Raw genomic sequence first — 15,473 nt, forward strand, 5'->3', positions numbered from 1 at the left:
TCTTTGGAGTTTTATTATTGGGAGTCTAAACCTCTACCACCTCCTACCCAAACCAGAACAACTTGGATGCCAGGAGACTAGATCAGTGAGTTCGCTGCACAGGCTTCTCGGCAGCAACTTGCTGACTTTTCTTGGCCATGCTTTGTTTCCAGGTGCCTTGTTCTAGCCTGTGCATAGTCTAAATTGGGGGTTGGCAAAATGGCCTGCGGGCCAATTCCAGCCTATGGCTTGTTTTTGTATTACCTAGAGGATCCAAGAATGGCCTGCCGGCCTTCCTTTCTTCTTTTCTTTTCTCTTTTCTTTCTTTTTTTTTTTTTTTCCTTTCTTTTTTTTCCAGAGATACGGTCTCAACATGTTGCCTAGGCTGGTCTCAAGCTCCTGGCCTCAAGTGATCCTCCCACCTTGGCCTCCCAAAGTGCTGCGATTGCAGGTGTGAAACACCACACCAGGCTGGTTTTTACGTTTCTTAAGGTCTTTTGTGACAGATCTTTGGTCTGCAAAGCCTAAAATATTTAATACATGGCCCTTTACAGAAAGTTTGTCAAACCCTGGTGTAAATCAATAATTCATAAGACACCAACTGAAAATTAGAATCATCTGGCAAATTTGATACCCAGCGCCCCATCTTGAGACCTGTTGAATCTAACTACATTCACTAGGAAGGTTAACCTCTGAATCTACCTTCTGATATGTAAAATGAGAATACTGTCTCATCCCATTTGTAGACTCTGAGAATCGCCACAGAAACAACTCAAGGTATCAAATCATTTGTCTAGGGTTGATAAAACTGCAACTTGGCACATTGAGACAAGAACCCAGGTCTCTGTGTATGTCCAAAAATTGGGCTACCTGTATTCAGTATGTTTTGAGTGCCTGCTATGTGCCAGTCGTAGAACTCCCTGAGAGTTCAGCGTCTAATGGGGGAAGTCAGGCATGGGAATGATTTCTGTACATTGTGGTGAGTTCTGTCCTAAACTGAGGGCCAGAGTAGCACTGCTAAGGGGACAAGCAAGAAAAGATTTGCTAGGATTCCAAAGAGAGTAGCAGTTTGCCATGTATGAGACATACCATGCAGGGAAGAAATATTTTCCAGTGGGAGAAGAGGTCTTTTAAGATGGAGGTGTGTGGAAGGTGGGGGCACAATAAAGATCCGACCGAGGTTTCAGTGGCAATGGCCTTTTGCACCCAAGTCAGGAGTTAGTACCTTAATTTTTCCTCTTTATATTAGGGGATTGATAGTCCAAAGCCATACTCCTGGTGCTAAACACATTCTGAGATCTCTGCTGCGGAGCCTGCTTAACCTGTCTGCAGTTACCAAAGAGGCCAGCAGGTGGGGCTCTTGTATAGGGAGCTAGACTAGCTTTTACTAATAGTTGAAGCTTGACTCCTTACTCCAGATCCATTCAGCAAATTTGGAGAACCTGCTGTAAGCCTTTGGACACGTATATGAGTAAGACACAGGCCCCCATCTGAGCCTCCTTGGTTTGGGAGAGTTGAGAAGGGAGGCTCTTCTGGTTTCTGGTCTGTACTGATTATGTGTGAGAGATCACCTGTTACCAGAAAGCCAATGGCAGGCAACATGGCTTGTAAAGGAACCATGATGCTCACCATGTCCTCCCCCTAGGCCTTGACACGGCCCAGAGGTTCCTGAAAGGCAGGCCAGCCATAGGTCCCACTGCTCATGGAAATTGCAGACCTGTTTTCTTCCTAGGCCTGGGAGCTCAGAGGCTCTGCTGCTCTCCCCTGTCTTCCTCTGTCTTACTTCCTCTCCCAGCATAATCTCAAAGAGCTCAGGAATGAGGAGAACAGATGCCAGCCTTCCACCCTGGAAGTGGATTGGAGGGTAAGGGGAACACAGAGTATTTCAGGAAATGAGCCTGCCAGACAAATTCATCCATTCAGCAAATATGAGTGCCTACTCTGTGCCAGGTACATAATATGTGATTCTGTGTGATAGATGTTGAGGATGTAATACCTCATGAAAAAAAAAAACAGACACAGTCCCAGCAATCAAAGTTTACTCAGGCTAGGGAGGGACAAAAATATTAATCCTCACCAATACATGTGTAAGTACAAACTTCAGTGCAATGAAGGCAAGCTGCACAGAGCGATGAAAGCATATAACAGGGGCAGCTGATCCGTGTGGCGATGGGACTGCCTCATGGATAGGGTGACCATGTAATTCCTTATCCAAACTGGGATGCTTTTGAGAGTGAAAGGCAGAGCAATTAGGCTGAGATGAACAGATGTAAACTAAGGCTATTCTAGCCAAACGAGGACACATGGTCACCTTAGTAATAGAAATCTCCACCGAGGAAGAGACGTTTCAGCTGAGATCTTAAGGTAAGAGTCAGTTAGGTGAAGGTGGGGATGCAGGATGGTCTGTGTGAGTTTTCCAGTTAGGGACTAGCATGTGCAAAGGCCTTTTGATGGGAGGGAGCATGATGGAGACTCCAAACTGAAAGAAGGTCTATACATCTGTTTGTTTGTTAGTTTAGAGACAGGGTCTTGCTATATTGCCCAGGCTGGTCTCAAACTCCTCTCCTTGGCTCAAGTGATCCCCCTGCCTCAGCCTCCCGAGTAGCTGGGACTACAGACACGAGCCATTGCACCTGGCTTTAGTCTACACATCTGAAATGTAGAGTGAGGAGGAGAGCTGGGTAAGGTGAGGCTAGAGAGGCAGGCAGGGACAGAGCAGAGGCTTTTTGAGGCATGTTTAAGGTTTTGGTCTTTGTGCGCTAAAGGCAATAGGAAGGTATTTAAAAGTGTGTCTTAGCTTGGGCTGTTGTAACAAATTATTGTAGACTTGGTGGCTTACACAACACAAATTTATGTCTTACTGTTCTGGCTGGGAAGTCCAGGATCAGGGCTGACCAATTCGGTTCCTGATGAGGGCTGTCTTCCTGGCTTGTGGACAGCCATCTTCTTGCTGTGTCCTCACATGGTGGGGGAAGGGTGGGGGGAGCAAACTCTCTGGTGTCTATTTTGTGTGTGTGTGTTTTATTTGTTTGTTTTATTTTGATTTGTTTTAGAGACAGAGTCTTGCTATGTTGCCCATGCTGGACTCGAACTCTTGCGCTCGAGGGATCCTCCTCCCACCTCAGCCTCTTGATTAGCTAGGACTACAGGCTCATGCCACCACCCTCAGCTAATTAAAAAAAATTTTTTTCCCAACCCATGGAGCAGCAGGCAAAAAAAATTTTTTTTGGTTGTAGAGACAGAGGTCTCACTATGTAGGCTAGGCTGGTCTTGAACTCTTGGCCTCAAGTGATTCTCCCGCCTTGGCCTCCCAAAGTGCTGGTATTACAGGCATGAGCTACTATGCCCAGCCAAGGTGTGTATCTCTAAAAGTTAAAGGCTTTAAGAAAAAAATAACCACAATCCCATTATCACACCTAAAAGAATTATCAACATAGTAATTAATTGATACCCTTAAATACCCAGTTAGTTTCACTGAATGGTTTTAAAGGGTGGTGACATGATAGATTTGAATGTCAAAAGCCTAATTTGGCTAATATGAGACCAGACTGAAGGGATCTACAGTGGATATTTTGAGAAGTCACACTACTATGTAGGCCACGTGAGAGAGATCATCTTGGTCACCTAAGTAAAAGTGGTGGTAGGAGAGAGAAGATGGGGAGAGGTGAATGGATTTGAGAAATATTTAGAAAATAAAGTCATCAGTATATGGCAAGTGGGGTGGGGTGGAGGATGGAGAGCCAGGAGAAAGAGTGAAGTATCAAGAATGACTCGTAAATATTTTTTTCTAAGAACTGGGTGGATGGTGGTGCCATTCGTTGAGCTAGGGAACACTGGGAAATTTTGGTTTGGGACATGTTAGTCTGAGGTGCTTTTGAGACATCTAAGTGAAATGTTGAGAAGTCAGTGGAGCTTTATGCTACTGGGGCTCAGTGGAGGGGTCGTGGCTGGGGATTTTGAGACAGCAGTGTGGTGAGAAGGCTTTGGAGCCAGGCACAGTGGCATGTGCCTGTAGTCCCAGCTACTTGGGGAGGCTCAGGTGGGAGGATCCCTTGAGCCTAGGAGTTCAAGGCTGCAGCGAGCTATGATCAAGCCACTGCACCCCAGCCTGGGTGACAGATCGAGACACTGTCTAAAAAAAAAGGGTAGAGGGGCTTTGAAGCAGGAGTTTGGAGTCCTAGATTTTAGTCTCTGCCCTGCTGTGGAATTCCAGGTAATGTTTTGGGGAACTGATTTCCCCTTCAGGACTGTCAAGATTCCTGTCAGTAAATGATAAGGTGGTCACCTGGTTTTCTAAAATCTTGTTAACCTCTGAAATCAGTCTGACAGTTGAAGTTTTTAGCAATAAGACAAACCTCTTATCATATGACCATGGAGAAAAGGTTCAGTGTTAACTCTCATACACTGCTGGTAGGAGTATAAATTGATACAACCAATTTGGAAAACAATTTGGCATTATCTTCTAAAGATGAACATATGCATGCCTAATGACCCAGAAATTCTATTTCTAGAGATATACACTGCCTAGAGAAATTTATGTACATATGCTCCAGGAGATATTACAAGCTATTGTACTCCACCCTGGTGACAGAAAGAGACCCTGTCTCTAAAAAAAAATTTTTTTTTTAAGTTTAATAGCTTAAAAAAGAGAGCTATCGCCCAGGCGAGGTGGCTCACACCTATAATCCTCTGGGAGGCTGAGGCGAGTGGATTGTTTGAGCTCAGGAGTTCGAGACCAGCCTGAGCAAGAGCGAGACCCCATCTCTACTAAAGATAGAAAGAAATTATATGGACAGCTAAAAAATATATATATGGAAAAAATTAGCTGGGCATGGTGGCACATGCCTGTAGTCCCAGCTACTCGGGAGGCTGAGGCAGGAGGATTGCTCAAGCCCAGGAGTTTGAGGTTGCTGTGAGCTAGGCTGATGCCACGGCACTCTAGCCTGGGCAACAGAGTGAGACTCTGTCTCAAAAAAAAGAGAGCTATCATACAAAGTATCTTCTCCAGCAACATCAAGATGAAGTTAGAAATCAATAGAAGTAAATTAGAAGTAAAACTAGAAAATTCACAGATTTGTAGAAATTAAACAATATGCTCTTTTTTGTTTGTTTTTATTTTTTTTAGAGACAAGGTCTCACTCTGTCACCCAGGGTGGAGTGCAGTGGCATCATCATAGGTCACTGCAGCCTTAAACTCCTGGGCTCCATTGATCCTCCTGCATCGGCCTCTAGAGAAGCTGGGACTATAGGTGTGCACCACCATACCTGGCTAATTTTTCTTTTTTTTAGAGATGGGATCTTGCTATGTTGCCAGGCTGATCTCAAATTCCTGGACTGAAGTGGTCCTCCTACCTTGGCCTCCCAAAGTGCTATGATTATAGGTGTGAGCCACTGTGCCTGACCTGTTTTGTTTTTGTTTTTCTTTTGAGACAGGTTCTTGCTATATTGCCCAGACTGGTCTCAAAAAACTGGGTTCAAACAACCCTCTCACTTCACCCTCCCAAGTAGCTGGGATTACAGGAATGAGCCACTACACCTGGCCTAAACAACATACTCCTAAACTACCATTGGATCAAAGAAGAAATCAAAAGGAAAATTAAAAAATACTTAGAGACATATGAAAACGTATGAGATGCAGCAAAAGCAGTGCTAAGGGAGAAATTTATAACTATAAATGCTTACATTAAAAAACAGGAGAAGATAGGTGACTAAAGGCATGTGGCATTTTCCTCCTCTATAAAGAAGAAACAAAACAGCAAGTAGGTAATCATACTTCAAATAGAGTATCTAAGAGAGAACACTGGAATTCACAGTGAAGTGACAGGAGACACCTGGGGCACAGAAGGAGAGGGAAGTGAGGCAGCCAGCTCTGCCAGTTTCGGCTAGGAGCCTGGAGAGGAGAGAGGGTAAGTGAGAGTTCCCCAGCAGTCCATATTCTCACCATGGATTCCTGCAACCCTAGCCACAGGAGAATCCCTTGGCTGTCTTGGACCCTAAGAAGAACATAGGGAGCTGCCTAGATACAGTGTGATGGCATAGCTCCAGAGAGGGAGCTCATGCCAGGTCCCACACACCCCCTAAGTCCTAAGCAGCTGCAGCATGGTGGCATTTTGAGAGTCCAGTCCCCACCAGATGGCATCCTGCCCTGGGACCCAACAGCCCTTAATCTCCACATCCCTGGAGCCTCACTGACATCCCATCACATCCACCCAGAGGGCTGCAGCAGTGTAAAGCTGGTTGGACCTGGTAGAGTGGTAGGGTCCCCAGCACTGTACACACACAGTGTCTTGCACCCCAGGGAATGGGCAGTGCAGCATACTGGGGAGGCTGCCTTTAGGACAAAGAAAGCCAAAGTGTCCTCTGTAGAGCCTGAGAACTGCCTACCTGGGGCAGCTTCCACAGAGAGCAACCCCACCCCCACCCAGCAGCAAAGTCATGGTGTACATACTTTGAGGTAAGCCCTGAGGATAGGCTCTACCACCACTCACTGCAGCCGCTGGAGACTGAAATGTGCACCACTAGCAGTGACACTGTCCCTTTCAGCAGCAGGGTCACCATGCACATGCACCTTGAGGACTGGCTTTTTCCATGGCTGCTGCCACTGCCACCACTACCATCACTGCTAGAGGCCAAAGTGCACACTCCTGGGTGCCTGAGAACTGCCAGCCTGCAGCTACAACCGCTGTCAGCAACAGCATCCCCTCCGGTAGCCATGCACTTGCACACACCCTGAGGACAGGCAGGCTTGCCCCAGCCCATCACTGCCACTGCTGCAGCTAGCTGAGCACTCCACCAGAGGGCCTGACGATCACCCTGAACAGCCAGTTCCTGAGCACACCACTGGGGGGAGGCCTAGAGACAGGCCCATCAGGCCTCACATTGTCCCCCCTTTAGTACCCAAGCACACTGCCTAGGGGTATATTGCCCCATCCTATTCACCACTGCTGGCATCTGTGCATTCCTCCTGGAGGCCCAAAGATGGGCCCATCCAGCCTGCTATTAACACCACAGCTGGCACCCACCCATACATGCCACCTGAGGGCCTAGGGACTGACTCATCCAGCCTATCACAGCCAATGCTAACACCAACATGTGCCACTTAAGAGCGCCAGGGTCATCCCACCATCCCTACTGCCATTGCCCATGGCTTGCACACATCTAAGGGGAATGATGGCTTGCCCTCCCTGCTGGCCCACCACTGCCACTTCTGGTGCCTGAACAAGCTGCCTGGAGGCCCAAGAATTGGCCTGTTTGGACCTGCTAACACCAGTGCTATATAGGTCACCTGGAGGCCTAAGGACAGGCATGCTCGGCCCACTGCTGCCAGCACCAGGGCTTGACAACTAGCTCACCTGGTGTTCTTGTCTCCAGCAAAACCTTACCACAATCTTCCATTATCAACAGCAGCCTAAGCCACTGAGGAAATCAGACACCACTGACACTGTTTATAGCCAAAGAAACCATACAGAGACTACACTACTGCAGGCACAAGAATCAAACCTAAAGTGTCCTACTCAACCAACACAATCGTACATCTTCAAGAAAAAGTCTTCTCCTACAAAAGCCAATCCAAAATATTGGAAGAAGTGACTATTATGCCAGATGTGCAGATATCAATGAAAGGACACAAGAAACATGAAAAAACAAGGAAATATGTCACCCTCAAAGAAACACAATAATTTTCCAGCAACAAATTCTAATAAAAAAGAAATGAAGATATGCCAGAAAAAGAATTCAAAATAATGATATTAAAGAATCTCAGTGAGATACAAGAGAATACAGATAAACAATATAAAGAAATCAGAAAACAATTCAGGATATGCATGAGAAATTCACCAGAGAGGTAGCTATAATAAAAAAGAACCAGACAGAAATCCTGGAACTGAAGAATTAAATGAATGAAATAAAAATTCATTTGAGAGCTTCAATAATAGACTAGAGCAAACACAAGAAAGAATCTGAGAATTTTAAGATAGATCTTTTGAAATAACCCAGTCAGAAAAAAAAAAATAGAATAAACAAAGCCCCTGGTGACATATGAGACACCCTAAAATGACCAAATATATGAACTTTGGGTGTTCCAAAAAAAGATGAAGAGAAGACCGAAGGTATAGAAAAGCTATTTAATAAAATAATAGCTGAAAATGTCCCAAGTTTATCAAGAGATTTAGATATCTAGATACAGGAAGCTCAGTGGTTCCCAAAAGATACAGCCCGAAAAAGTCTTCTCCATGGCACATTACACTCAAGACGTCAAAAGTCAAAGAAAGAATTCTTAAAACAAGAGAAAAGCATCTAGTCACATATAAGGGAACACCCATCAGTGGATTTCTCAGCAGAAACAAGCCAGAAGAGAAAGAGAAGATATATTCAAAGTGCTGATAGAAAACACAACAAAACACATGCCTGCAAAGAATACTACACCCAGCAAAGTTATCTTTCATAAATGAAGAAGAAATAATGTCTTTCCCAGACAAGCAAAAACTGAGGGAATTCATCATCACTACAACAGCCCTACAAGAAATGCTTAAGGGAGTTTTATACCTGGAAGTGAAAGGACTATGTCTACCATCATAAAAACACATGAAAGGAAAAACCTCACTGGTAGAGCAAACATACAAAGGAGATAGACAAAGGACTCAAATGTTACCAGTACATAAAACAACCAGGCTAGGTGCAGTGGCTCATGCCTGTAATCCTAGCACTCTGGGAGGCCAAGGCAGGATGATTGCTTGAGGCCAATTTGAGACCATCCTGAGCAAGACAGAGACCCCCGTCTCTATAAAAAATAGAAAAAATTAGCTGGGTGTAGTGGTGAGTGCCTGTAATAACAACAAAGCATCAACAAAATGAAAAGTTGGCTTTTTGAAAAGATGAAATTGATAAACCACTCTCTAGACTAACCACGTAAAAAAGAGAGAAGACCCAAATTGACAAAATCAGAAATTAAAAAGGAAACATAACAACTGATACCACAGGAATAGAAAACATAACCAGAGACAATTATGAACAACTGTACGCTAACTGGGAAACCTAGAGGAAATGGATAAATTCCTGGACACATACAACCCACTAAGTATGAATAAGGAAGAAATAGAAAACATGCAGAACAATAATGAGAAATGAGATTGAATCAGTAAAAAGAAGTCTCCCAACAAAGAAAAGCCCAGGACCAGATGGATTCACTGCTGAATTTTACCAAACTTACAAACAAAAACTAACACTAGTTCTCCTCAAACTATGCAAAAACATTGAAAAAAGAAGGGAATTCTCCCTAACTCATTCTATGAGGTCAGCATTACTCTGATACTGAAACCAGACAAGGACACAACAAAAGAAAACTACAGGCCAATATCCCTGATGAACATAGATGAAAAAATCCACCCCCATCCCAAAATACTAGCAAACCAAATCCAACAGTATATCAAAAAGATAATACACCATGATCAAATGGGATTTATCCAAGGTATGCAAGGATGGTTCAACATGGGCAAATTAATAAACACGATACGTCACATCAATTGAATGAAGGACAAAAAACATACGATCATTTCAATAGATGCAGAATAAGCATTTTATATAATCCAACATCCCTTCATGATAAAAACTCTCAACAAACTAGGCATAGAAGGAAAATAGCTAAACCTAATAAAAGCCATGTATGACAAACCCACAACTAACATCATACTGAATGGGGAAAAGCTGAAAGCCTTTCCTCTAGGAACTGGAACAAGACAAGGATACCTACTTTCACTACTCCTATTCAATATAGTACTGGAAGTCCTAGCCAGGGCAATCAGGCAAGAGAAAAAATAAAAGGCATCCACATTGGAAAGAGGTCAAACTGTCCCTCTTTGCATATTATCTGATTTTGTATTTAGAAAAACCTAAAGACTCCACCAAAAAACTCTTAGATCTGATAAATAAATTCAGTAAAGTTCCAAGATACAAAATCAACATTCAAGATTCAGAAGGGGCCGGGCGCGGTGGCTCACGCCTGTAATCCTAGCACTCTGGGAGGCCGAAGCGGGTGGATTGTTTGAGCTCAGGAGTTCGAGACCAGCCTGAGCAAGAGCAAGACCCCGTCTCTACTAAAAATAGAAAGAAATTATCTGGCCAACTAAAAAATATATATAGAAAAAATTAGCCAGGCATGGTGGCACATGCCTGTAGTCCCAGCTACTCGGGAGGCTGAGGCAGTAGGATCGTTTAAGCCCAGGAGTTTGAGGTTGCTGTGAGCTAGGCTGACGCCACAGCACTCACTCTAACCTGGGCAACAAAGCGAGACTCTGTCTCAAAAAAAAAAAAAAAAGGAGGCCGGGCACGGTGGCTCACGCCTGTAATCCTAGCACTCTGGGAGGCCGAGGCGGGTGGATCGCTCGAGGTCAAGAGTTCGAGATTAAAAAAAAAAGATTCAGAAGTATTTTATTTTATTTTTATTTATTTATTTATTTTTTTGAGACAGAGTCTCACTCTGTTGCCCAGGCTAGAGTGAGTGCCGTGGCGTCAGCCTAGCTCACAGCAACCTCAAACTCCTGAGCTCAAGGGATCCTCCTGTCTCAGCCTCCCGAGTAGCTGGGACTACAGGCATGTGCCACCATGCCCGGCTAATTTTTTCTATATATATTTTTAGCTGTCTATATAATTTCTTTCTATTTTTAGTAGAGATGGGGTCTCGCTCTTGCTCAGGCTGGTCTCGAACTCCTGAGCTCAAACGATCAGCCCACCTCGGCCTCCCAGAGTGCTAGGATTACAGGCGTGAGCCACCGCGCCCGGCCCAGAAGTATTTTATACATCAATAATGAAATAGCTGAAAAAGAAAGGCAATCCCATTTATAATAGCTATAAAAAAATACTTAGGAGGCTAGGGATGGGGGCTCACACCTGTAATACCAGCACTTTGGGAGGTTGAGGCAGGAGAATTACTTGAGGGCAGGAGTTCAAGACCAGCCTGAGCAAGAGCAAGACCCATCTCTACTAAAAATAGAAAAATTAGCTGGGTGATGTGGCATGTGTCTGTAGTCCTAGCTACTCGGGAGGCTGAGGCAGGAGGATCACTTGAGCTCAGGAGTTTGAGGTTGCAGTGAGCTATGATCATGCCATTGCACTCTAGCCTGGGATGACAGAGTGAGACTCTCAATAAAAGGAAGGAAGGAAGGGAGGGAGAGAAGAACAGAGTGAAAAAACAACCTTGAATGGGAGAAAATATTTGCAAACTATTTACCCAACAAGGTACTAATATCCAAAAATGTATGAGGAACTCAAATAACTCAATGGCAAAGAACTAATAATCCCATTAAAAAGTGGGTAGAGGACATGAATAGACATTTCTCAAAAGAAGACATACAAATGGCCCATAGGTATATGGAAAAATGTTCAATATCATTAATCATCAGGGAAATGCAAATCAAAAACCACAATGAGATCACATCTTTCCCCAGTTAGAATGGCTATTATTAACAATACAAAAAATAACAGTTGCTAGTAAAGTTGTGGAGAAAAGGAAAACTCTTATACCCTATTAGTGGGAATGTAAATTAGTACAGCCATTATGGAAAACAGTATGGACATTTCTCAAAAAACTAAAAATGGAACTACCATATAATCCAAAAATCATACTACTGGTTATTTATCCAAAGGAGAAGAAATCATTATGTCAAGAATATACCTATACTCCCATGTTTATTGTAGCACTATTCGGGAGGCTAAGATATAGAATCATCCTAAGTTTCCATCAATGAGTGAATGGACTAAGAAAATGTGATATATATACACAATACTACTCAGCCGTAACAAAGAATGAAATCCTGTCCTTTGAAGCAACTTGAATGGAACTGAAGGTCATTAAGTTAAGTGAAATAAGCCAAGCACAGAAAGACAAATATCGTACCCCCTCATTCATATGTGGGACTTAAAAATGTTGATCTCATGGAGGTGGAGAGTAGAATGATAGTTACCTGTGGCTGGGAAAGGTATGTATGTTGGCAGGTGAGAGATGAAGAGAGGTTAGTTAATGGATACAAACACACAGTAAAAAGGAAGAAGTAAGTGCCAATGTTTAACAGCAGAGTAGGGTGAATATAGTTAACAACAATGTATTATATATTTCAAAATAGCTGTAAGAGAGGACTTGAAATGTTCCCAGTACATAGAAATGATAAATATTCAAGGTGATGGATGCCCAAAATACCCTGACTTGATCATTAACATTCTATGTATGTAATAAAGTACATGTACCCCATAAAAATGTACAGACATTATATATCAATACAATTTTTTTTTTTGAGACAGAGTCTCATTCTGTTGCCCAGGCTAGAGTGCCGTGGCTTTAGCCTAGCTCACAACAACCTCAAACTCCTGGGCTCAAGCAATTCTCTGCCTCAGCCTTCCGAGTAGCTGGGACTACAGGCATGCGCCACCATGCCCGACCAATTTTTTTCTATGTATATTTTTAGTTGTCCAGCTAATTTCTTTCTATTTTTTTAGTAGAGACGGGGTCTCACTCTTGCTCAGGCTGGTCTCGAACTCCTTAGCTCAAATGATCCGCCCACCTCGGCCTCCCAGAGTGCTAGGATTACAGGCATGAGCCACCACGTCCGGCCTATCAATACAATTTTTAAAAAAGAAAGAAAAGAAAGATCTCAAATCAAACTCAAATCAACAATCAACTTTATAACTTAAGGGACTAGAAAATGAAGAATAAACTAAACCCAACACTAGACAAAGAAAGAGATAATAAAGAGTACAGTGGAGATAAATGAAACAGAGAATAGAAAACAATAAAGAAAATCAACAAAACCAAAAGTTGTTTCTTTGAAAAGATCAACAAAATTTGCAAACCCTAGCTAATGGACTAAGAAGAAAAGAGAGAAGACTGAATTTACTAAAATCAGGAATGAAAGTGGGAAAATTACTTACCAATTTTACAAAAATGTGAAGAGTTACTAGAGAGTACGATGAACAATTGTATGCCAAAAATTTAGATAACCTAGATAAAATGAACTAATACCTAGAAACACAAAACCTACCAAGACTAAATCACAAAGAAATAGAAAATAAGAATAGACCTATAGTTAGTAAGAAGATTGAATCAGTAATAAAAAAATCTCCCAACAAAGAAAAGCCCTGGACCTGATGGCTTCCCTGGTGACTTCTACCAACCATTTATTTATTTGTTTATTATTTTTTTATTTTTTTGAGACAGAGTCTCACTCTGTCACCAGGCTGGAGTGCAGTGGCACAATCATAACTTGTTGTAGCCCCAAACTCCTGAGCTCAAACAATCCTTTCACCTCAGCCTCCCAAGTAGGTAGGACTACAGGTGCACACTACCATGCCCAGCTAATTTTTATTTATTTTTTTGGTAGAGACAGAGTCTCGCTATGTTGCACAGGCTGGTCTTGAACTCCTGGCCTCAAGCAATCCTCCTACCTTGGCCTCCTGCTACCAACTATTTAAAGAAGAATTAACACCAATCCTTCTCAAACTTTTCCAAAAAATTAAAGAGGAGGGAACAGTTCCTAACTCATTCTATGAGGCCGGCATTACCCTGATCCCAAAACCAAAGACACCACAAGAAAAGAAAACTACAGACCAATATCCCCTATGAACACTGATACAAAATCCTCAAACAAAATACTAGCAAGCTGAATTCGGCAGCATATTAAAAGGATCATACAGCTTGACCAAGTTGAATTTATTCCTGGAGTGCAAGAATGGTTCAACTTTCAAAAATTGACAAGCGGAATATACCGCATTAACAAAATGAAGGGGAAAACCACATCCATAATCAACATAATTGATGCAGAAAAAGCATTTTCTAAATTTAAACACCCTTTCATAATAAAAACACTCAACAAACTACGAATAGAAGGCAAAATACCGTAACACAATAAAAGCCATATATAAAAAAAAAAACCACAGCCTACATCATACTCAATGATGAAAGACTAAAAGTTTTTCCCCTAAGATTAGGAACAAGGCAAGGATGCCCACTTTTGCCACTTATACTCAACTTAGTACTGGGAGTTCTAGCTAGTGATATTAGGCAAGGAAAACAAATAAAAGGCATCCAAATTAGAGAGGAAGAAGTAAAATTATATCTTCACAGATGATATGATCTTACACGTAGAAAAGCCTAAAAGTTCCACCAAAAAGACCTGTTAGAACTAATAAGTGAATTCAGCCAAGTAGCAGGATACAAAGCCAACACGTAAATATCAGTTGCATTTTTATACACTAACAATGAACTATCTGAAAATGAAATTAAGAAAATTCCATTTACAGTACTATCAAACAGAATAAAGTACTTAGGAATTAACTTAGCCTAGGTGAATGACTTGAGCTGAGTGTCCAGATAATCAAAGTATGCCTAAGCTCTGAAGCACCAGAATGGAAGTCTGAGAACTTTGGAGGAACTGTATTGACAGATGTTAAGAGAAAGGGAATTGTTTACCCATGATGTTAGCCAAGATAACATGATCAGGGCCATCAACAAACTAAAAGCACTTGGCACCGGCTTCAGCATTGTTGCTGTGGGTAGCACTTACCACATTCAGTCTGTTTCAGCTGGACCCAATGTGGATCACACTGTAGTGCTGTAGCTGGCAGAGAAAAATGGCTTCATGACTGTCAGTGAAATCAAAGCCAGTATTTAATGAGAGACAGGGCAGGTATGGAAAGTGCTGGAACACCTGCTGAAGGAAGAGCTGGCTGGACTTGCAGGCCCCAGGGGAGGCACAGTACTGGCTGCCAACTCTCTTCATTGACATCTACTCCCAGGAGGTTGTAGCCAAGGAGGCCAGAGAAACCCTCCCCTGAGTGTGGGAGTATGGAATGGGGCATGGCAGCAGACAGTGAAGAGAGAGGAGCTACTGTTGAATAAAACTGGAACAATTTTGTTTTTTTAACAATGAAAACATCAATTATAGAAACAGATCTAGAAATTATAATGGTGATGGAACTAACAAACCAGGATATTAAAGCAGCTAATATAAATATGTTCTATACGTTCAAAAAATGGAGGGAAACATGCTCATAATGATGACAGAATCATGATGATCAAAGATATAAGAAAGACCCAACTGAAACCTCTAGATTTGAAAAGTACAACATCTGGAATGGAAAACACACTAGATGGGATAAAAAGCAAATGCTGAAGAAAAGATCAGTGAACTTAAATAGCAACAGACACTAACCAAGATGAAGCACAGAGAGAAAAACGAATTAAAAAAAAAAGGAACAGAGCACAATTGATTGTAAGGAACAATATTAAGCTGATTGACATGTGTTTAGTAGGATCCCAGAAGGAAAGAAGATAGATGAGAAGAGGTTCAGAAAAAATATTTAAAGCAGAAATGGCCACAAAATTTCCAAATTTGCCAAAAGCTATAAACACACAGATCTGAGAGGCTCAATGAATCCCAAGCAGATAAACCTAAAGAAAACCACACCAAGTCACTTCATAATGAAATTGCTGAAATCAGTCAATAAAA

At 42.4% G+C, this 15,473-nt stretch overlaps 1 pseudogene; it reads left to right on the forward strand.

The window, feature by feature from the left end:
• The first annotated feature begins 9,421 nt into the window (after positions 1-9,421).
• LOC138376147 (vacuolar-sorting protein SNF8 pseudogene) lies at positions 9,422-14,799 on the forward strand (annotated as a pseudogene).
• The last annotated feature ends 674 nt before the right edge of the window (positions 14,800-15,473 follow it).

This window comes from Eulemur rufifrons, chromosome 28 (genome assembly GCF_041146395.1).
Source record: "Eulemur rufifrons isolate Redbay chromosome 28, OSU_ERuf_1, whole genome shotgun sequence".
In the NCBI taxonomy this organism is placed as follows: Eukaryota; Metazoa; Chordata; class Mammalia; order Primates; family Lemuridae; genus Eulemur; species Eulemur rufifrons.